The following is a 22,234-nucleotide window of genomic DNA, read 5'->3' as shown; positions in this document are numbered from 1 at the left end:
GATTTTAAGTAGAACAACAGACATATCCACACTGCAGTGATACAATGTAGGAACAAATCTGTTATTCCCATCGGGGTAGGAACTGGTGGAGGTTAAATGTACGGCGAGGCAGGAGTCTTAATGAGCGCAAGTCCAGAGCCTGGCGTGCAGGAGAAAGCACTGATGGTCCTAAACAGGGAGTTTTGTCATTAAAGTGGTATTTCCAAATGGAAAATCTTTCTGTGCAACATAATTATGACAGTCAGGATTTCCAAAACATCACTTAGGACACTGAATGACCCGGAGATACAAGGTCCCCAAAGCTGGCCTGGCCTGTTGACAGGAGAAACGGGAGAGAATTGATCTCGGAGCAAGAATCAATGGAATTGAGTAATCTGCCTTAGCAGTGCTGCGGATACGGGCTGTCAAGTCAACGGAACACGGAGGATGCCTACGAACAAAGGGACTTGCATCCATTCCCTTTAAAACTAAACCCATTAGCCTTCCGTCAACCAAGAAATGTCTACTGAGATCTACTATGTTTAAGGCATAGAGTTTTGTCTTATTATTTGTTTCATTATGTTATAAACTAATGCAAAAAAAAATCAGCTAATTGATTCCACAGACTGACTGATGTTCTTCCTTAAGAACAACAGATTGATTTTTTTATAGACAGCAACGTTCGTTCTCCCATCGTGTCTTTTCTCGATGCACACAGTCCAATCGACTTCAGAGCCAACTCGATGCAAAATCAGAAGAAAGGCACTCTGGGAACAAGGTCCATTAGGCCCAATATTGCCTCAATTACTTTAATTCCATTATTCCTGTTCATATTACTTCTGTAATCAATATCTCTTTGCCGTTATTCATGTTTATTCTTTTCAAAATCTCAAGTAATAGGATTATGGTCTTTTGAGCTCAGTGGTGACACAGTTTCAGAAATACATCTTTGAATTTGTGATTGTCTCCAGACCTGTAACTGAGAAGACTTAAATTGAATCAAGTTTTCCAGAGGTCATTTCATATAATAATTTTAATGTAATATGGGTGCTTTTTACCTGTTGGACCATTTGTTACTCAGTGACAGAGACAATTTCATGCGGCTTAATGGCTGAGTGTCCCCTTCCCATGTCGAAACCTTAGGGCAGCTCATCTGATCTCCACTTAAACCTGAAATCCTTTCTGCACTAGGTCTGTCTTTTGTTCAGTGCGGTCCTCCCCCTCCACTGATAGTTCTTCCATGCGAGAGCTGCATATGGAGAGCACATTAACCACTGCATCTTCCCGTGACAACTAATCGATTACAGTAAGAGCCTCCCAAATTATAGAAATTCTGTTTTGCTCCGTTCTCTGGATAGGTGACAGCGCAGTATTGGCTACATGCAAGAGGCTGCTCTTTTGACACAGACAGGCAACATGAACGATATCCAGCCCTTTGCGTCAATGCGTGGGTATCTTACTGAGCATTCATAAAAATAGCTTGTGACTCAAAGAAGCATATAAAGATTTTGATTGAGAAGTCATTGAAATTTACCCTGGAGCATAGAAGGGGTAAAAAAAATCAGTCAGGAGTAAAGTTTCCATAAGAAATACAAATGACAGGTAGTCTTGAAGGACAGGGGGGGTCTTGAAAATGGAAGCAGAGAGATGGAAGCAGGAAATGGTGTACATGACTTCATGGAGTGAGGGCAGTGAGAGGAGCCTGGCTGCCCTTTGGAAGCAGTGACTTGAGAGTCATAAAGAAAGAAGATACATGCCCTTATGAACTGTCAGTCTTCTGGCGGTGTGCAGGATGCATGGACGGCAACGGATGTGAGCATCACAAGACAGAAAGGCAGACTCCGCTGTGTGTAAAGGAACCAGCCAGATCTGATTTCCACCTTCCCGTCAAGAGCCTCATCCATTCTCACGCCCTCTTTCCACAGTAAGCTCTGGGGACATCCTATCAACATGCAGCCCGCAGCACACCCAGCTCCCTGCAGATCCATCTCCTCTCCTATGCAATGCTTCTTATTACACGATGCTCATCCACATGGCGGCTTCTTTTCTATTCTCCCAATCTCCGCTCCTTTACGATCTCCATAAAAACATTCCCTAACTCCCTCCAGGCAATTTTACTGCCCTGCTTCCTGTTTGGAAGACATGCGAAGTATATGGCTGAATTACACCAGTGGCTTTTGCATGGCTGTCCATCTTCGTCCAAATGATAATATGTTTAACATTTTCTCCCAGAGCAATTTTTGGTACAAGACAGAAAGGCAATGCATAAATGAGCAAGTGAAAGAGGAAGTGAGAAAAACCTAGAAAAGGAGGAGACAAGAAGAGGAGGAGGGGTGGAGGAGAAGAGGAGGAGGAGGAGATAGAGGAGGAGGAGAAGGTAGAAGACAGGAGGAGGAGATAGAGGAGGAGGAGAAGGTAGAAGAGAGGAGGTAGAGGAGGAGGAGAAGGTAGAGGAGAAGAGGAGGAGGAGGTACAGGTGAAGAGTAGGAGGAGGTAGAGGAGGAGGAAGTAGAGGAGAAGCAATGGTGGGGGTTAAAAAGCACCAACTACGGGAACTGGACAAAGCCTATGCTACCTATATGCAAGAAACAGCAACAGAACAGAGGGAGAGGGCCACTTGCTGAGCTCCCTGCCAGAAGCTCTCTGCTCGTCTTCATTACCTTTATTTCCAGCTCAGGATCACTGAACTCATAGCTTTTAAATGAAACAACGAGATTGCCATGGGAGAAAGATGAACCCAAAGAGATCGAGCACTTAGGTTCCCATTCTAACTTGTGTGAAGAAAGGCAAAAAAGCAACGTACTAAGAAGGTTTGATAAAAGCTTGACTCAAAATATGATTGTGCCAGGCGCATGCTTTTAATCCCAGAAGTGGGGAGCTAAAGCACATCGATCTGAGATCTGAGTTCGAGCCAGTGTGTCCTACACTGCAAGTGAAAGTTGGGCCACATAGTGAGACCCTATCCCCAATATCCCCAAGCAAAGACTGTTGAAAGTAATATACTTTATAAACACTATAAATAACCTTTTTTTTTTTGATTTTCAAGACAGGGTTTTTCTGTGTATCTCTGGCTGCCCTGGAACTCGCTTTGTAGACCAGGCTGGGCTCAGACCCACAGAGACCCGCCTGCCTCTGCCTCCTGAGTGCTGGAATTAAAGGTGTGCGCCACCAATAACCTTTTAGTAGGTGTTTAAAAACACACACACAAAACTCTACCATGTTAATCACTGACTAAGTGAACACAGAAATGACTTGCAGGGGTTAATATCAGAGCGAACAACAAAGATTAGCATCCCATGCAAACCCTACGTCCAAGTTCTCAAATACTAGATCAGTGAACTTGATGAATGCAGGATGACAGCAAAGAAAAGGCTAGGCAACAAAGATAAGTAAGGTTTGAATGCTAGAGGGGCTTGTGGCTTTGTTTCTGGGCTATTTCTAGAACAGAGGAGTATAAGGTCCACACAAATGACGTAGTTATTAAAACAGGAATGACTAGAGCAACACCGCTACGGCAGTGCACGGTGCAGTCGTTGGCCACCCAGTTTGGCCGACTTTAATAATGAGCGTGTAACTGCTTGCTCACCGGGCTCGACCTGCAGCCACAGAGGGCAACCCCACCATCGCCCTGATGTGATCTTTGCGTGGCTAAAGCAAACTGAACTGCTTTCGCATTAAAGCAGCCCAATAGCCATCCTTAGCAAAGCAAACGAGAGACGTGAACGTGGGAAGCTACAGAAGTGCTTCAATGGCAGTGAAGGCCGGAGTGAAACAGGGAAACAGTGTGGAGGCATCAAGACAAAGCTGGGCACACCTCCACCTCATTAGGTGGGACCGTGGCTGCACACAATACACGTGCCATAAGCAACTGCTATATGATTTTGCCAATTTTTAAAGGACAAATATTGGCGGGAAAAAGGCTGACGTGAAGTTTTATTTCTATTTTGCATTGCACTACCCATCTCCAGCTTATAATCCAGTACTGTCGGAACCAATGTCACCCACTTGGGCATGGGGCCAACGTACCCTCATCCCAAGGAACATAGAAACTCCTGAGGGCTGGGAATGTCTGCACATGAGTGATTCTAATGGGCCTGCATGGTAGACTTTGAGGAAGCCCAAGCCTGGCTCTGACCCTCCACATGTAGACCCTGCCCTACCACCTTAAAACAGATCCACATCTAGACCCTGCCCTACCACCTTAAAACAGCTCCACACACTGCTCATCCTGGAGACAGGAGAACTCTCAGGTCTCCTAACCAGTCCACTCATTCCAGGCAGAAAACTCTGTCTCCAGCCCCTTATACTTCTCAGCAGGAGGCTTCCTCTTAGTCCTTTTAGCTAATATTTTTTTTTTTTTCTGCAACAGCAGACTTGGACCGAAACCGCTGGGGTAAGAGGAAGTAAAAATTTCACAAATAAACATCTCCAAGAATAAACAGAGCCATTAAGTACTACCTGAGGATCAGTGCCTTAATGTCTTACCAACACCCACATCCGAATGCTAAAGGGGTAACTTCTAATAATTTGCGCTAGAGAAGCATAGAAATGGGAGAAGATGCTGCGAGGGCAGATCCATTCCAGGATAGCATTTATGAATTAAAGCTAGGAAACAGAACATTAAACTTAATAAGTGCAAAGTGATGCAGCTGGGGAGGAAGAGCAGCCCGGCTATGATTTAAATGGTGCTGAATTGGCTGCAGAGATATCTTGAGGTTCTGATGGAGGCAGTATGCAAATCGATGGTTCGGCCTGGATGCCAGCAGAGAAGCAAGGACCATTCACACCAGGAGCTGTGTATGTCTTTTTACATTCGCTTTCTATATAACTTTCGAAAGAGGCATCTTGTCTGTGTACAGCGTTGTTTAACTTACACTATACCACACGGAAGTGTTCGCTGTAGGTAAGGGTGGTATGAAGCCTGCACACCTCTGGCAAGTGCACTTTGCTTCTCCTAACTCAATCTGCCCACCATCAAGGTAGTCTTTCACTCATTCCGTAGACAATAAGCAGCAGCAAAGTGGTGTTAGACTAGTCGGGGGATACCGAGAGACGTGCCGCTTGGATGGTACTGTAGTTGAATTACGTCCCTCTAACAGATGCAGAGGTACCAGCTTCCTGTGCATGTGAATGCAACGTGCTTTAGAAATGGGGTTCATAAGGATGACGAAGCTAAGACTAGATGGTTAGAATCCCTGCAGTGTCCTATGACACCAAGATAGGCAGGTATAGAAGGGTATGATAGGAAACCTGGGGGGAAGATGTCACCTATAAGCCAAGGAATTTCTGAGACAACAGAATCTCGAGCTGAAACCCACTCTTCCTCGCAACACCAAAAAGAACCCCTGACCATGCCTTGACTGTGGACACATAGCTTCTGGGACTATGGGACAATGATACAGACTATGTCACCAAAGAAATAAACCCAGTAACAAAATTACCCGTGGCAAAGAGAACTCCTGCTGGGGCCATTTCTACTGGTATCTCCGTTCAGTTAACCAGATGGCTACGTCCATGTCAGATTTACAGAGGCCATATGAGAAAGAGATGGTTTCTCTCCAGTGGGGACCTTTAGTCCTCTGGATAGATGGCTAGGCAGAAAAGCAAGCAGCAAAACTTAATGGAAAACTAATCTTAGTGACCTGTTTGGGCAAATCAAAGTGGTGAGACATGAATTTTAATAAGAAAAAGAAGGAGGGGACTTAGGACAACTTAAGATAAGAAGAAAAAGAAAAGACTTAATTTGAAGTCTTCAGTATTTACATATTTACATTAATGTGGAAAAGAGAGGTTTCTGATAAAAAAGGAGGAACAGCCATAATTCCACTTGACTTTAAAAATTGGTTCATGACCTCCTCTGGCTGTGTTTCATCGCTGATGGTTTCCAAAGGCCCTGCAGATGTTCCCTGTGAGCAAGTTACTTCACGGTGGCTTTAAACCACGAGCCTCTGAAGCATAGGCAACCCTGGGCGACATTCGCCTAAGAGAATGACGTCAAGCTTCACGATGACGGGAAGTCGGTCCCCATACAGAGACACCCTGACATTAGTCCTGCTTGCCATTTGTACCCCACACGCCACTCCCCTACCTTAGGACAGTGAGTTCTCTCTCCTCCGCGTATTATCAAAACATGGCCACGCCAGCCGCCAAAGACCTGTAAAACAAAGGCCATCTTGTTAGAAGAAACGCCAGACATCAATGACTGAGCCGCCTGAACATGTGTAAGCAGATGCAAGGTTTCGCTTGGTGGAGCTGGAGCTGAACATGGCTGTTCTGTGCCCAGCCCATTCCAACTGAATACCCTTGCGGAAGGGCTCCGCACCATGCTAACTTGGGAACGATCAATAACTGCTTGCCATAAAGAGCCTTTAAGCCGTCAATCTTTCACAGAATATTTCTGCTTTAAAGAAGCCCTCGTCATTAAAGTTTGCTACATCGCGGCTGGTGTTAGAGCCAGAGCCTCGCTAGTGCCTAAAGCTGGGGAGGCAGATGAGCTAATTTCTCTAGTACATTTCCAACTGGAGATGAATTAGTGGCTTACGCATCTTTTTCCGAAGAAAAATCTATTGTCCTGCAAACCGCAGAATATACCTAGATATTTTCATAGACTAAGACTGAGTTTTCTAGGAAGGATATCAGAGCCCTCTTTGTCCAAACATGGTCTGTACTCAGTAACATCAGGCTGGACTGAAGGTCCACGGGGAAGTGTACAGCACCAGAATCTGCATTTTCACGGGGCCTTCAGTTGGTTCCCATGCACACAGAAGTCCAAGAAGCCTGATTTTAAAGTACCCCCAACATTGTGCCTTGCAGGAGAATTGTCTGTATTCTGTTAATCATGTTTTAAATAAATGCTGATTGGCCAGGCAGGAGGTGTAGGTGGGGAAACCAGACAGGAAGTGGAAATGATGCAAGGAGAGCAGGAGAATTCTGGGGAGGAAGAAGTTGATTCCTCCCACTCCTGCCCAGACCACAGAAGCAGAAGGATGTGAGCTGCCCCACTAAAAAAGGTACTGAGCCACATGGCTAACATAGATCAGAAAAATGGGTTAATCAAGATGTAAGAGTTAGCTTATGTAGCCTGACCTAATGGGCCAATCAGCTTTATAACTTACAGAGATCTGAGTGTGATTTTTCTCTGGGACTAAATAGCTGGGGGACAGGGCGGAACAGAAAACCCCCAACAAACAGGCCTCCTCATGTTACAGTGCCTGTGGTTCCTAGGGCCACAGTATGGGGTGTCCCAGATCTGAAGCCCACAATTTCATTACAGATGTATGAATCTGAGAACAAATGGCCTCCTGACCCCTCCAAAATCCTTCGTTGCTGACTAAATCTCCTTCCTAACTAATCTCCTGACTAAATATGTTCCAGGACACATAGACTGACTGTGAAGCAATATCAAAAAGTTCTTCAGTTATAACCAATGTCATCCAAAGAGGGAAAAGAAGTTATAAAATGGTAGATTTCCTCTAACAGGAAGGTGGGCACTTAGGTGTGCATGCCCACTTGGAATGTGCCTTGCTCAGCACCAGCTGTCTGGAATGCATGCTACAGCGAATCCTGTAACAAAAACTAGATCTTCCAGAAGGTACGGTACCCAGCAGTGTCAGGGCATGTAACCAAACCAGAAATGAAAGAGTCAACTACATTACTTCGAGAAAATACTGGAATGTGACTTTCTATTTTTCTTTCAGCTTCTTTGAATATCTGTATGCATGAGCTGTAACCGTGGTAGCCCAGAGGTGTGCTTCCCCCCCCTTTTAACTCTACCACCTGTAGACAAGGAGGAATGGCAAACATCAAATGCAGAAAGCGCCGACTCAGAAGTCTGCGGCACCCAGCGAGGGAGAACAGAACTGTGTCTCTATGCTTGCCATTTGATCACACAGAGTGTCAATGAAACCTCAACCAGTTATACAGGAACCACAAAGGGAATCTCATTAAAGTTAATACAAGAGTCAGGAAAATGTCCTCCGCAAGGGACACTGGCTGTTTCGTAGGAGCACCACTGGGAGCAATTGAGGGCTCTCGGTATGACCAAGCGTGCACTACCCCCCTCTCTGTGCCCAACTCTTTCCTAAATGATTCTCACCTCTCCTTCTTCCCTCACTTATTCTTGTGGCTTCTCTGGTTCCCTCACCACCTCCAGCTGCTCTCCTATCCCTACCTGGGTCTCCTTCCCCCTTTCAATTGACCTGCTGTGTTACCCGGTCTTTTCTGTGAAGAGGGAAGGGAGAGAAAGAAGGAACATCAAATACCCTGTGCCTCCTTTCCACTGTCTCTTTTTTCCCCTTCTATGCCCGTGTTTTGATTCTCTTCTTCTATGCCCTCTTGCCTTTCACAGATCTGAGTTGCTGTTGTTACATGCAGCCAGCCCAGCCCAGCACGGAGTTTAGCAACGACAGGGGAAGTGCTGGACTCCTCCATTACGCCGACATAATACTTGGACTTCTTACATCCTCCTAACCTGTGCCAGGTCAACAGCCAGGGCAGGGAGACTTTAAAAATGCAATAACCTAACATTCTCTTAGCATTTAAAAATATAGGACAAACTTGGAATATTCAGCTATTGTGCTTAAAATCACAATCTACTAAGGAGACATATACTATGTGAAGGGTTTCACACGCTCCCTAGCTTTGCCTAAGTGCACCATGAAAGCAATCCTGGCTTTAGTCTCATCCCTCTTTGTACAGACTCCCACATCCCCCTGGGATGAGGGAAGTCCATCCCATCCGCATACAAGACAGTACAATGGCCCCAGCAAGAGCTTACCAAGCAGTTCTGGACAAAGACACAATATGGCACACAAGAAACCTCCTTTACTCTCCCACCAGGAAGCCTCAAAGGGTACAGTTTAATAAATATATGAAGATTGTATATAATACAGAAATGCCTGGTACCACTTCTCATATCAAATGCACTTAGGAAGAACGCTGTAGCTTAGGCTGCAATATGGCCATCTCGCATGTAGTCTTTAAATTGCAGAAAAGCAATTTTGGTTTTCTTTAAGTAGCACCATCTTTTATAGTCAAGTTGTGAAGTATCAATAAAACTCATACAAAATCCAGTTTGCTGACCTTTAGTGTCCCGGTGCCTGGACACAGTACCTGGCACAGTGCATGTATGTAAGTATGTATGTGAATTATGTACATAAGTATATACATATATTGCATAATATACATATTATATATAATAAATATACATATATATCCTAAATATATGATGGAGAAATGATTGAATGACCAACCAACCAACACACTGGTCAGTATAAATTTTAGCCTAGCTGAGAAAAATACTAATTCACACTAATGAACACCACGCACAGGCATTTTCCAGCCAACTAAGAAATTCCCCCAGCTACTACCAGATTCCTACTTTGGCTACAGTGAGAAGGAGATATAGATTACTGAGTCACGCCGGATAAACTGTGGGAAGTCACTCTGAATGAAGGGGCTGGGTGAGCAGTTTCCCGGTGACTGCAAGACACTACTGTCAATCAACTGAGTGTGAAAGAAGGAGCCTGGAAGTTTGTTACATGTTACTCTAAATTGCTTTGTAATTAAAAGCATGTATTTCATTATGTAGCACCAGTGTTCCACAGAAATTCCTAGAGTTCTTTTTTACTGCTAACAACCATATCATCACTGGGCTGAAGGCGTCACACCCCCATCAAAGCCATTCAGAAACCTACAGAGTCAGCCATCTTTCAGGAGCATCTGGGGTAACTCCCAACATCTCTGGCTCTCGTTGGAAACAGTTTACAAATGTCAAGGACTCACTTGGACAAGGAGTTCATTCTTTAAAAGGAAACGCTTTGGCAGCTCCTAGGACATACATATTTCAACATGACTCTGGTCTGGGTAGGAGAAAGTATTCAAACCCATCAGTGTTACTTAGGACTGACAGTGCTGAGGGCAAATCCCCCGCAGATGGTCGCACTGTGCTTGAGGAACAGGAGAAGCAGGAAGGTCTCTGTCACCTCTGCTGCCCTTCTTGTCTTAATCTGGTCAGTAGGACTTGGGTAAAAAAAAAAATTCTGACCTCTAGAAGCAGATCACAAGACCCTCACATGAGAGTAAAGCCTCTCCACATAATTCAAAGAGCCAAGGATATGGGGGTATCAAGGAGACTCGAAGTCCTTAGTAGACCTCCTTCCATTCACTACTAGTAGACCATATTTTTTTGCCCAAACCTATTTGTCCACAACTACCCACTTCTTAGGCAACAACAAAACCTACCAGCTTATGGGGGCTGGAGAGATGGCTCAGAGGTTAAGAGCACTGACTGCTCTTCCAGAGGTCCTGAGTTCAATCCCTAGTAACCACATGGTGGCTCACAACCATCTGTAATGAGATCTGGTGCCCTCTTCTGGCCTACAGCAGACATGCAGACAGAATATTGTATACATAATTAATAAATAAATCTTAAAAAAAATAAAAAAACCTACCAGCTTGACAACTGTTTGAGGTCATTATTGTATGAGGTCTCCACTAACCCATAAAAACTTTTAAAAAGCTTGTATGTCTTTTTTTTATGAGTGTCTTTTGTTTGGTGAATATCAGCATGAACGCAAGCTAGACTTCCCTCCTCCTATGGTACTTTACACGGCTCCCTCCCAATCGCAAGTGCAAAACATGAGACCGCATTTGCTACCATGCAACAAGCAAGGCTTTCTAATAACATGGATTTAGAGTCAAGGTAGAATGTTTTAGCTGACTCTCCTTAAATTTAATTTTGAGTTTTCCAGTGATATGGTTTCCTGCTTGTATGAAGACCACCATTCCACAATTTCAGTCTTATCCAAATATCAGTATAAAATAGTTCCCAAGAGCAGCCACCAAGATGGCTGAAGTGGAGCAGAAAAAGAAGCGGACCTCTTCACAAGTTCACCTACTCCAGCGTGGACCTGGACCTGGATGCATCCTCTGAGCCCCTGATGCAGTTGTGCAGCGTGCACCACAGGCAGTGCCTGAACCTTAGCCTGCGGTGGAAGCAGCAGTTGCTACTCAAGCGCCTGAGAAAGGCTAAGAAGGAGGCGCCACCCATGGAGAAGCCAAACATGGGGAAGACCCAAGTGGGGGACAGGATCACCCTGCCTGAGACGGAGGGCAGCATGGAAGGTGTGTACCTGACCTTTGGTCAGGTGGAAAACCAGAGCTGATAGGCTACTACCTGGGTGAGTTCTCTATCACCTACAAGCCTGAGAAGCACTATAGGCTTGGTGCCAGTACTACTCCTGTTTCGTTCCTCTCAAGTAGCTCTGGCCAATGAAGACTCATGTTTAGTCGTGGGGTGTAGGGGGAAGTGTGAGACGGGATCTACAAATCGGCATTGTGCTTGGTATCTGCACCCACCATTTACAATGCCCTACAACTGTTTACAAATGGGATGCTGAGGGAGGACCAAGAGGGGAGGAGGGACAAGGAGACTGTGTCATCCAGAAGTCAGCAGTGACTGTTTGGTTTCACCGGCATTTCAGCATCTTCAGATGTCTTTGATACGTGTCCCAATCAAGCAGGTTCTGGAGGAAGAAAGCAAACTGATGGAGGGGTGATCCATCACCAGCTCCTCCTGGAGGACACACTGCAGGGGATCAGAGACTCCATGCCCAGAAGTGGCCAAGCCCTATTTAAGCAAAGCTTTCGGAGACAGAGGGCCCAGGGGAACCCTCTGTAAAGAGATCACCACATATTTTCATAGTTTACAAGGAAGAAGCAAATCCAGTCTCAGTCGTTCATGAATAAGGCCTCTTTAACATTTTAATGAGAACATTAACTCAGCTTCACTTGGTTTGGCCTTCCCAGAAAGTCTGTTAGCCTTAAAGAAAGTTACTTACAAAACCAATAATGAAATTGCAGGCCTCTCTGTGCCCCCGAGGGCACCACTGAGCCACAAACAGTGGCTGTATTATTGCTCCCTGGAACTAGCCTATATTTTGATCACACTACGGTTTGGTAAATGAGTCAAATGTCTAAAGAAAGACCTTCATCCCTGTAGTGCTGTGTGCTGTGTGTGCTCACTCATTTTATATCAGATTTGCCCCTAATTCGCGTTTTATGTTATACACCGCTTTGAATACAATGTGTGACTCAATAAATGTTAGAACATACTTTTCTGCTGTTCTCCCTTAATAATTTCCTACTGCCTGCCTTCTCTCTTGCCATGTGACGAGCTCCCACCGAAGCTTCAAACTGCCTTTCACCTGGGGCCTATTAAATTCAGAAGACAACCCACGGAGCTTCAGAAGCCAAAGGTGAACGAGAAATAATTCCCAGCTTTGGAGACTTAACACGATTTTCTGCTTCATCCTCTCAACAAAATCTGGAAATCTGGAGCCAGGTGAATGAAAGCGTTTGTTACCTTTAAAACCAAGGAGGAGAGAAGGCTAGAGCTGAAGGGAATTAACGTTGAGGTCACCCTACATTTGCTGAGCACCTACTAGGCAGAGACACCGGTCCAGCTACTGTAAGAAGGCCTGGGCCCCAGACAGACCGGAACTCCATTCCCGCTATGATGTTCTAGTGAGAAGGACAGATAAAGAGAAGATGAAGACATCAGAGGGCGACAAGTGAGACAAAGAAAATACAACAGAGAGATTATCAGAGGTGTTGGTCTAATACCGTATAACTTTAAAATCAAGCTGGGGGGGGGGACCACAGCAGAATTCTTAAGCTCATTTAAAGACATAGAGGAACTTTGAATTCATATTTATGAGAAAAAGAAGTCAAGGACAAAAGACCACATAACGTACGTGACAGTAACGGTTGCCAGGGAGTGAGGGAAAGGACGGATGAATAGGCAGAATACAGAGGACGTTGGCGCAGGAACCACCACGTATGACAGCATAGTAGTAGATGAATGTCACTGTTGTGTCCATACTTCCTGAATGTGTAGCCTCAAAAAGGGACACTCACACAAGTCACTGACAGGTGACATGGTGTGTCAACATGCCCTGTGAGTGTGGATGTTGATGCGGAGAGGAAATGGATCAGAGAACTCCTTTGTTTGCTTGCTCTCCTCTTGTTCTAGCTTTTCTGTTGCTGTGCTAAATTCTGGACTGAAATGACTCGGAGAAGAAAGGGTCTGTTTGGCTTACAGGTCAGCATCACAGTGTAGCATGGGAGAGAGCCTGCTCGGGAGATCCAGCCGGAGCCTGGAGGCAGGGACTGAAGCAGAGAACATGAAGGAACGCTGCTTACTGCCTTCTTCTCTCCATCTTTTGCCAGGCTGCCTTCTTAGATACCATAGGACCAACTGCCTGCTCAGGGGTGACACTGCCCCACAGAGGGATGGCCACTCCCACACTGATCATTAATCAAGAAAATATTCCACAGGCTTACCTACAGACCAGTGTGATGAAGGCATTTTCTGGATTGAAGTTCCATCCTCCCAGATGGCCCTAGCTTGTGTCAAGATGACAGAAAACTAACCAGCACACTTCCTTGGTGGTTGAACATAACAAACACGTATGTATGTGACTATATATGCATATATATGTGTGTGGTCACATGTAAATGCAAGCAACTTTGATAAAGTGATTTTGTAATTCAAAGTAAACTTTGAATAATTTCACCACTTTTCCAAGAAAAATAAAGAAAGAATGGCTGTGCTCTCCATAAATTTCAAGGAGGCTGAGGGTAAGTGAGAAGTCTTACTAAGACCTCACAACCAGTCACCCAGGCTTCCTCACCCCAGACCACCCTGTGCACCACACACCTCGGAATTTCTCTCAGGGTACCCCACAGGTGTGAGAACATTCCAGCATGAGGCAATGCTGCCGTCTTCCTCTGTCCCTTCCCTTTGTCTCATCCTGTCATGCGTGCTAGTTAAATAATCCATAATATGCAGCTGAGAAAATGAAAAAATCATTAACACCAAATCCAGCCTCACCGGGAGAAAATTAAATATTAAGGTGCAGTGTGACACAGATTTTCAAATAGACATTTAAATTATCAACAACAGGCCTCCACTGCACATGCCCATGCAGTGCCCTCCTGGGGGATGCAAGGAGGGAACATCCACATGGGAAGGACACACGCCAGGACTCAGTGACCTTGTGGGATCGTGTCCACATGGCACCTGGAACTCCGCAATCATCTTCTCAGAGGACACTAAAGGAATGGAATAAGCCCGCACTCCAAGCATACTCCTCTTGTATATGTACTGTGGAAACAGAGGAAGGAGATCGGTCCAAGTTCCAGGCAAGCTTGGTCACATGGAAAGACCTAGCCCAGTTGGGACTACATGGCAAGACCCTGTCTCAGAAAGAGAAATAAAAACGGAGTTGAGGAGATGGTACAGTCAGTGAAACACTCACTGTTCTGAGTGAAATCCCCAGATCCTGAGCGAAAATGTCTGGCAGGGCGGGGGACACTTGTAATCCCAGAATTTGGCAGAGGACAATGAGATGCTGGGCGGTTCAGTGGCCAGCTGGTCTAGTCTGCTTGGTGAGTTCCAGGCCAATGAGATTCTGTCTCAAAGGAATAGGTGAATGCTTGAAAGACAAATGAGATTGCCCCCTAGCATCCACACATGTACAAGCACAAACACACACACACACACACACACACACACACACACACACACAAACACATGTGTGCACATGCACACACACACACATACACACACATAAACAACAAAAGACACAGTACACAAGCTGGGCATGGTAGCACACACCTGTAATCCCCAGTACTTGGGAGACAGAGGCAAGAGGATCTATGAGAGTACTAGGACAGCCTGTTCTATGTAGTGAGCTCTAGGAAGGTGAGGCTATGTATAGAGACTTTGTCACAATAAACAAAACACTGAACAAACTTTAGGGAAAAAAAACAATACTAGAGCCAACAAGTTCACAGATCTGGTCTGTAACATTTAAAGGAGTAATTAGAGGAAACAGATTAACCTGTAAGAACTCGATCCAGTTTAAAGAGAGCAAACATTGGGGGTAGAGCTGGGAAGTCTGGGGGGGGGGTCTGTCTTAACTGCACACCATGTAGGCAAGCTTTAAAGAAAGGCTTCCATCGCTCACTGCCAGGTGTTCTGAGGTTGCCCACCTAATGACACTGTAGAGTCTGAAAAGCAAACAGTGAGGAGGTGCCAACCTCCGCCCTGTGAGTCATGCATTCTGTCCCTCTGTGTGGAGGCTGTTGGTTGTCCTGTTGATCTATCTGCACACTTCCTCTCTACAGCTTCACAGCAGAATTTCCCCCAAGGACCCTCATTATGACCACAGCCCCACAGAGGGACAATAGCTCTGGGTTCCACAAGAACTGACTTGAGAATACTCCAGGAAGAGAGCCCAGGGCAGAGGCCTTTGACAAGCCTGGTCAGTTGCACCTGACTTAGATTACAAAGTCCTTCAGGGCTAAACACAGGGCGCAGCGGTATCTTAAGAGAGCCATTCAATCTCCTCCTCCCCTGATTGTCTTAACCAAATGCTTTCATGAGAACTGGAATTTGCCCTGACATGACAGAAACAGTCAGGTGGTCATTCTGAAACTGCCTAGGATTTCAAGCCAAGAGCCTCTCTTCAGGTCATATTTCCCTGCCTATGCTGCCCCGGAGAGACTGTTTTCCACTGCCTGGGCACGTAGTGTTTCCAACTCTACCTTAGCCCAACATGAAAATGTCCTTTCCTCTTTTGGCAGAGAAGGGTGATGGATTTGCAAAGACCGCGCTAGAAGGGCAGCTGATGAGAGCAAACTGGAACTAACTCAGCTATGCTGGATCTGTCTGTCCTAAAGATCCTGAGCCTTGGGAGGTAGTAAGGCAGTGTCAGGAATGGGCTAGGGCTGGGAATCCTGGAGATCAAACAAGCACACAAGCAGGAATGGTGGGAAGAAAACAGAGCAGATACAACAGGAGGATCCAAGATGGAAGCCAACGCTGAAAGGAAAAGTCCAAGTTCTCAGCACAAAGGAGATTTATTTGCCCCAGGAAATAAGAGAAAAGACAGGAGATGGTGGACAAGGGATGAGGGGAAGGGACCAAGGGAGAGAGGAAAGAGGCATTTGGCCTGGAGCGGGACAGAGGACTGCCTCTGGGTGGAGAGGAAGCAGACAAGGCACAGAAGAAAAATGGTAGCACAAGGGGAAACTCTGTGTTAGGATGAGGTGTTTATTTTAATTAGGCATGTTAATTAGGTGAACCAGTTGGGGCTTTTCATTGTTGGACTTCATTATTTGGATACCTGGACCTTGGTAGTAAACCTCAGGAAGAGGAAGTGGCCAAATAAGAGAATAGACTTTGAAGTCTAGTTTTAGGAATGTAATCTAATAGTTTTTAGCAAAATCACAGGAATGGGGAGAAGGGTAAGGTCTGCCAGACCCATGCTTGCCCTATGAGCCATGCTCGTCATTCATGTGCCATGTTGGCCAGAGTCCCTTCAAACACACCACCATGTGGCATCTCAAAGTGACTTCAGAGGTCAGGAACAAAAGGAATCAAAATGCAGTGGCACCTGCCATTGGCAATGGAAAGAGCTGCTTGGCCACAAATAAGGGAAATACTGGTTCCTCTTCACTCTGGACAGTGTTATCCACCTCCCTCAGCACCCACTTCTCCCTCACTTCACAGTTCCAGCCCACATTAAATGCCCCATTATGTCTGCGTGACACTTGATGCAATGTAAACACCAGCGACCACTTTGAGGCACCTGTAGAACCGCACGCTCTCTCGCCAAAGCAGTTTGCCTTTTTTTGTCTTTTCCTTCCCACAAGTACTGCTAAATAAATACAGACTCAAAGGGATGGACAATGTACAAACTGTACAGTGCACCATTGTGAAAGAAACTGCATCCACACCCGTGATCTTTTGAGGAGGATCTGAGCTTTGTAGAGTGCCTTGTTCGTCTGTTTTGTTTGGGCTCTATAAAGAGATGATCCTTGACTTGTGGTGGTTCAGCTTACAATGGCACCAAACTATACACACTGTGGCATCTGGATGTTCAGTTTTGATGTTCTCTAGAGCGAGCAATGTGTGGACCAATGTTCTCTTGCAACGCCAGGCATCAGTAGAGCATCATGGCTCCCAGCCATTGAGAAGACCACCAGGGGCCATCCACTAAGGAATCCCATCACTAAGCTGTGATGTTCAGCGGGTAGGTATATGCAATGCCTTTTGGTTGCAGATAGTTTTTTCAGTACACTATAGTATTACATGGCGTAGCCCCATCATAGTTTGAGAAGAATTTGTCCTGTGGCTTTCACTCCTCTGGACTTCTCCAATTCAGAACTGGCAAGGCAACAGAACAAGGTTTCCACCAAGATGAGTAGTGTACCCTCAAACTACAAATCCAGAACAAACTATTCCTCATTCAGCTGCCTTTGTTGGCATTTTGTCACCCCAGAGAGAAAGGTAATGAACACTTACACTCTATGTCGGCCGGAGGCGGCCGGAGGATTAAAGGCCACTGGCATCAGGGACATACAATAGATCAATCCCAAACTGAAAAGGCTCAGCTATAGACTTAGGCCTAGCAGCTTGACAGCTATGCCATCAAGGTTAAATGACGGCACCTCCTGATTCCAAGGCCCCCCATAAGCAATGTGGATAATATTAAATACTAGGCCAGATAAAAATGAAGCCGCAGATGGCACACTGTCTACAAGATTGAATTTCACGAAGGCTATTTATCTTCCCCCGTTTTCTCATATTTCCCATGACCCCTTCCTTACACAACAACTGCCTTACTAATGGTATTTCCATATACAAAAGGCTGTCTTAAAATTAATGGCGGAACATCAAGTTTCTTTGCACTGACCGCCTCCTGCCTTCCTATCAAACTATGGTCTAGAGATTGGCTGTCACTCACAGCAGGTGTCGAGGCAATGACAATGGCTGTGAAGTAAACACCCCAGAGAACTGAAGCTCACTCTTTCAGAAACCAATGCTCTTTATATCTGAAGGCATTCAAGAACATTCTACTTTTCTCCCGACCACTATGCTAAAACAGTGGGTGGGAAGAAGAATCTTCTCTGACTTCTGGTTACCCAAGTGAACTTAGATCTGATTCCGGAATAAAAGTAGGTTTCCTTGAATTCTTTTTAAAAGTCGCTAGATTTGCTACACTGAATGCTCCCAGATCTCTATGCAATTCTCTTCCATTTTGTTTCTTTCCATGGTTGGCAGCTTCTTCCCTGGCAGGCAGAAGACCCAGGAAGGAACAAGTTCACACCCTTGCCATATTCAAAGACTTACCTGAGAACAATCCCCAGGTGCCTTGCAGCTGCGATCTCAGGGCACACATACATTTCAGAAGAGTGCCAAGGAACACCCCTCAGTGAAGACTGCTCTCTCCCCTAAAATCTCACATAAAAAAGGGGGTCTCAAAAATATCCCCAACGTGAACGAACAAACAGTCTACAAATTGTGTAACTGCTGTTTCCTGTTTGTAGCGTTTACCTAATCCTTAGTTAGGCCCCTTATTTGCTTGAGGCTATATTTCTTCATCGGTTTAAGTAAGGCAACTGGGCTCAATTATCCCTAAAAAAAAACTTTCCAACAGTAAAGGCACCCATGAGCACTCTGTGTGTGTGTGTGTGTGTGTGTGTGTGTGTGTGTGTGTGTGTTCGTTCCAGAGGGTGGTACTGCTGGAAGTATGACTATCGGAAAGGTGTGGTATAGGAGAATATAATGAATATACAGTATATTTTATGCACTTAATGGGAATGCTACCCTATAAGAAGATATTGTATTGTACCATGGCAACAAAGATAAAAGAAATTAGCTCTCTCATTTCTTTCTCTCACCACCAATAAGGTAGAAGTATTGAGCTAGGAGTATAAACATATTGATCTTTCTTTCCTGTTTCATATGTTCTTAATAGTTGAGAACCTTCTGTATCCCAAAGTAAGTTAGCAATGCTCAAGCAAACAGAACCTTACAGGCTTCTTTTTTCCAATAACTAAATACAGTTCTCACTGACCTTCGGTGCCTCGCTATTCCTTCCAGCTCTACTTGGTTCATACATTAGCTTATCAGTACTTCTGTTTAAATAATGCAGTAGTTTCAGTCTTTGCACTAAAATTCAATGTTCAAAATTCAAAATCCATAAACTCCAACCTTATTTTATTAAAATAGAAACCTCCAGATTCAATTAATTCATAAAGTTCACACATAAAGTGAACACACTCAGACAATAAGTGCATCATTGCTCAGCATGCACACTTGAGGGTGTTGTGAGGACTGTTTCTCCCAAGAAACCTGAGCCCGGTGAAGCCTGGTCTGGAAGCCATGCTCAGCTATGGTGACCAGACAGGCTGGTATTTCTTTAATTCAATTCCACACAAAGTATACTTTCCTTGAGCACTATACCAATTCCACAGGGTGTATGGGAATGAATAAAATACATCACAACTGCCTTAGAGGAAAAGCAATAAGGCCAAGTGTCTAAGAGCAGCTGACGCTAGGGAATGGTTGCCCCAGACTGAATCTTAGCTTTCCTATATGTGTAAAACCTGGGCAAGCTATTTACCCTCCTAGAATCCGTGTCCTTAGAGGAACAGTGACTGTGACTACAGTAAATGTCTTACAGTTTTGTCATGAGGCTCAACTGAGTAATCACTTGTAGTATTAAAAAACAGTTGAGCATAGTAGGAAGAAGTACTTGGGGTATCATGGTCATGATTACATCATGACAAACACACAACCCAGAAGCTAAAATAAATCATTTTCATAGTCAGTAAAACAGAAACCACAACAAAAATAAATCCTAGGGAAATGGGATAAAAATAACCCAGAAAATCATAGTCCAGGTTTCATCAATAATTCCTTCATTGACCTGAAAAATCCCAGCTACGCCTATTCCTCAGACACAGGGAAGGATGGGGGGGGGGGTGGAAGCGGGAGAGAACGAGACATTTCAGAGAAGAGAGTGGAGGCACAAGGAGAAGCATGGAAGGTTCTCAGCCAGCATCCACCCCCCCCAGAAAACGCCCTTCCTCAAGCCTCATGTGTTTCCCCCACAGCCTTTGTGTTTCTCCTCTTACTGTTTCCAAGTGTGGTTATCATAGAGTGTTGGATGGAGAACGGCCTCAGAACTCATCTGATCTAAACCTCTTACTTTACCCGGGAGAAGAATGAAGAGCCAGTGAGCTGTCCTGACCGCAGCTGTGTAAAGACACAAACAACACTGAAGCTGGACTCACCCGCCCTGTACTGTCTCCCTCAGGACAACAGGGGGATGCATCAGTCTGCCTGGCCCTCATCCCATTTGGCAGAAACAGAAATTTTTCTCTTGGGAAGAAAATGTTGGGAAATGTTTTTAAATGAATTAGCAAGAATCTTACTGTTTTAAATTCAATAAATAAAATGTTTTATTATTAACTTCATTGCTGGCTAAGCCTGAAATTGAGTTTTTCTATGCTTGGACAAGTCCTGCCCAAACAATAACAGGACAGCAATTGCAATTAAACAGATATTCTACTTGGACTAAAATGCATATGCACATGTGTATACACACACACACACACACACACACACACACACACACTCAGGAGACCTTTAATCAAAAAGCAAGTTTTAGAACTCACTGTCATTCTTCCAGCCTATGCTTAGGACAGAAAGTATTTAATATTTGAAGACAGAGCTCTTAACCCAAGCTCCAAAACACTAATTTTTTTCTTCCATAGGAGGAATGAACTCCCCAGAACTGCCAATGCTGTTTCTACCCAGAGTCAACAGCAGCCCATCGTGGTGATCAGCTGGCCATCGTATCTGGTTCCTGTAGGTCCCTCCGCAGCATGGTTTCTGTACCAGTGCCTATGTAGCCTTGCTTCCTCATGCTAAGCTCTCCGTGCCACAGCGGAAGAGCAAAGCTCCAAAATCAGAGCCTCTTAGTCGTGTATGAAAAACAACCCTGTACGTCTCCTTTTCTGTTGTTAGATTACAGGGCCTGAAAGATAAGGCTCTAAAACAAACATTTAGAAGTAAAAAGTAAGCAGAAAAGCACTGTTTGCTCCTACCTCCTCCTTCCCATTTCCTGCGACCAAGATGGTATATTTGTTTCTCCATGAGGGGCTTAAAATGTATAAACTGACGATAATGATGGGAGAGGTTCTGATCAGGTTCCCACAGTGGCTTACATGGCAGGAACATTTGAATTTAGGCCACTAGGAGTGCCTTAGTTCCACGGTCGAAATAGGTGTCTTGCTTTACATAGTCTAGACATATATGAATCCGGCTTATTGGAGCCACACTTGGTGTGTGCTATTTAGACAGGTCCTATCCTTCATTGTTATGGGTCTGTCTGTCTTTATGTTTCTTTCATAGATAACACGGGCCAGCTACCTAGGATAATTGCAACTATAGATTGTTTTAGTTTCATGGGGTAAATACCATGACTAAAAGCAATTTAGGGAAGGAAAGGAAAGGCTTCCATTTCCAGGCTATAGTTCACTGCTTGGGAAGCCAAGGCAGAAATTCAAGCATAAACAGGAAGCAGAAACCAGGAGGAACACAAATTGCTAGAGTCCCTAGGTTCTTGCTTAGCTGCCTTTCTTACATAGCCTAGGATCACCTACCCAGGGAAGATGCTGCTCGCAGTGCCCTATGCCCTCCTATATCAATTAATAATCAAGATAAAACCCCGTAGATGGACTGGAGAGATGGTTCATATGTTAAGAGCACTGGCTGCTCATCCAGAGGTCCTGAATTTAATTCCCATCAACCACATGGTGGCTCACAGCCATCTCCAGTGGGATCTGATGCCCTCTTCTGCCATAAAGGTATTCAGGAAGATAGAGCACTCATACACAAAATAAATAAATAAATATTTACCCCCCCAAAAAAAAATTAAGAAAGAAAGAAAGGAAGAAGAAAAGAAAGAAAAAAAGAAAGAGAGAGAGAGAGAGAGAGAAAGAAAGAAAGAAAGAAAGAAAGAAAGAAAGAAAGGAAGGAAGGAAGAAAGAAAGAAAGAAAACCATAGGCAAATAGGCAAGTCTACAGGACAGGTCAATACCTGATCAGGGCAAACCCTCAGTTTAAACTACCTTTTCAGAAGTTCTAAGCTGTACCAAATTGGCAGATAAAGCTAGCTAGGATATAGATGTTGTTCTTATGTGAAATTCAACATTAGGAAGACTTCAAAAGAAGAGGAAAAAAGCAAACATTCCAAGTTTCAAAAGAGTTGAGCCAACACTCGAAAGTTCCTTAAAAAGGGGGATTGATAATGCTAATAATTAATTAATTAATAAGGATAAAAGTTGCTTCATGCATCACTCTATCCTGCATGCCAGCCAGAAGCAGCAACTC

At 44.6% G+C, this 22,234-nt stretch overlaps 1 protein-coding gene and 1 pseudogene across 4 annotated transcripts in view; one reads left to right on the top strand and one right to left on the bottom strand.

Annotated features, from left to right (window-relative positions):
* Positions 1-22,234, bottom strand: part of Enox1 (ecto-NOX disulfide-thiol exchanger 1) — a 554,924-nt gene that overhangs the window by 424,298 nt on the left and 108,392 nt on the right. For all 4 annotated transcript variants that reach the window (XM_048422010.3, XM_087912247.1, XM_048422009.3 and 1 more), the window contains exon 2: positions 6,068-6,133. The gene's annotated coding sequence lies outside the window, so the exon portion shown is untranslated. The remainder of the gene's footprint in view (positions 1-6,067; positions 6,134-22,234) is intronic.
* LOC125392310 (small ribosomal subunit protein uS19 pseudogene) lies at positions 10,826-11,254 on the top strand (annotated as a pseudogene).

This window comes from Myodes glareolus, chromosome 12 (genome assembly GCF_982192425.1).
Source record: "Myodes glareolus chromosome 12, mMyoGla1.1, whole genome shotgun sequence".
In the NCBI taxonomy this organism is placed as follows: Eukaryota; Metazoa; Chordata; class Mammalia; order Rodentia; family Cricetidae; genus Myodes; species Myodes glareolus.
Note: the sequence above shows the minus strand (reverse complement) of the source record. Positions and strands in the feature narration are given on the sequence as shown.